Here is a 1,088-nt window from a genome sequence, read left to right as displayed (position 1 = left end):
TCTAAAATGTTTATAATAATACATAATGCAAGTGTCTATTTGCCAAAGTTTTGTTTCTCTTTAAATTTTCTATACGTTTAATTATTAAACACTGAAACATACTTATGTATATATGTACATATATAAATAATGTAACACAACTATATTAATAAGTTAATATATATTACATATATAGAAAATCTTAATTTATTTTTTAATTACTACTGGTTAAATTGAACAGTTTTTATATTTGCTAGGCATTTGGATTTTTTTCTTGTTTTGTTCAGCTGCTGGTTTCGAATCATTTGCACAATTCTTGGTTAGTATAGGCATTGCTTGTTTTCTATTGTTTTTCCTCCTTGAAAAAGAAACAGAGTAAATCAATTGCAAAAGCTGTAAAACAGAGCCAGGAAAACATCTCAAGGGAGAGCATAGGGTGGCAAGTGTATCTTTTTCTTTGTTTCATACAGAGACAAAAGTAGTAATTAGGTTCTCAATGTAAATAAATATGTGGTAGCATATGTCATAATCACATGTTTTCTGGATCTTAAATTCCTTATTTATAAAACGAACTCAAAATTGACTTTAAAAGCACATTTGGGCTTTCAAATTCCATGAATCATAGAGTTGAGTATATTGTATAGTAGAAGATTAGTTTGGTGGAGTAATAATAAGTAGATAATTTACTATTAAGTCTATTCAGTAGTAACATGATTTTTCAGAGCAATAACTACAGTGTTATTTATGTAGGTTTAATATGCAAAATGGAAATTTATGTTTTGAATTATCATTTAGGAAAATTAAGCTACAATCTAATGATTTAAACTGACATTTAATTTCACAATAACTGATTACAGTATTATATTTCATTATATTTTGGAACCCATTATAGCTTTATAGTATTATAAATAATTTATCTTTTTTCTACTGCTTCTTAAGGTATATAAATATTCTATAGCATGCTTGCATTTCATCTATTCTTTTCATGTTCACACAATTTATCTCATTTTACATATTAAATACCTTATTATATCCTTGAAAATTCAACTGATATATTAATTTAACACTATCAGTAAAATGTTCCTGCATACGTTCTTTTCTTTTTAATT

This window comes from Pteropus alecto, unplaced genomic scaffold (assembly GCF_000325575.1).
Source record: "Pteropus alecto unplaced genomic scaffold, ASM32557v1 scaffold152, whole genome shotgun sequence".
NCBI lineage: Eukaryota > Metazoa > Chordata > Mammalia > Chiroptera > Pteropodidae > Pteropus > Pteropus alecto.
This window is presented reverse-complemented; position numbering follows the sequence as displayed.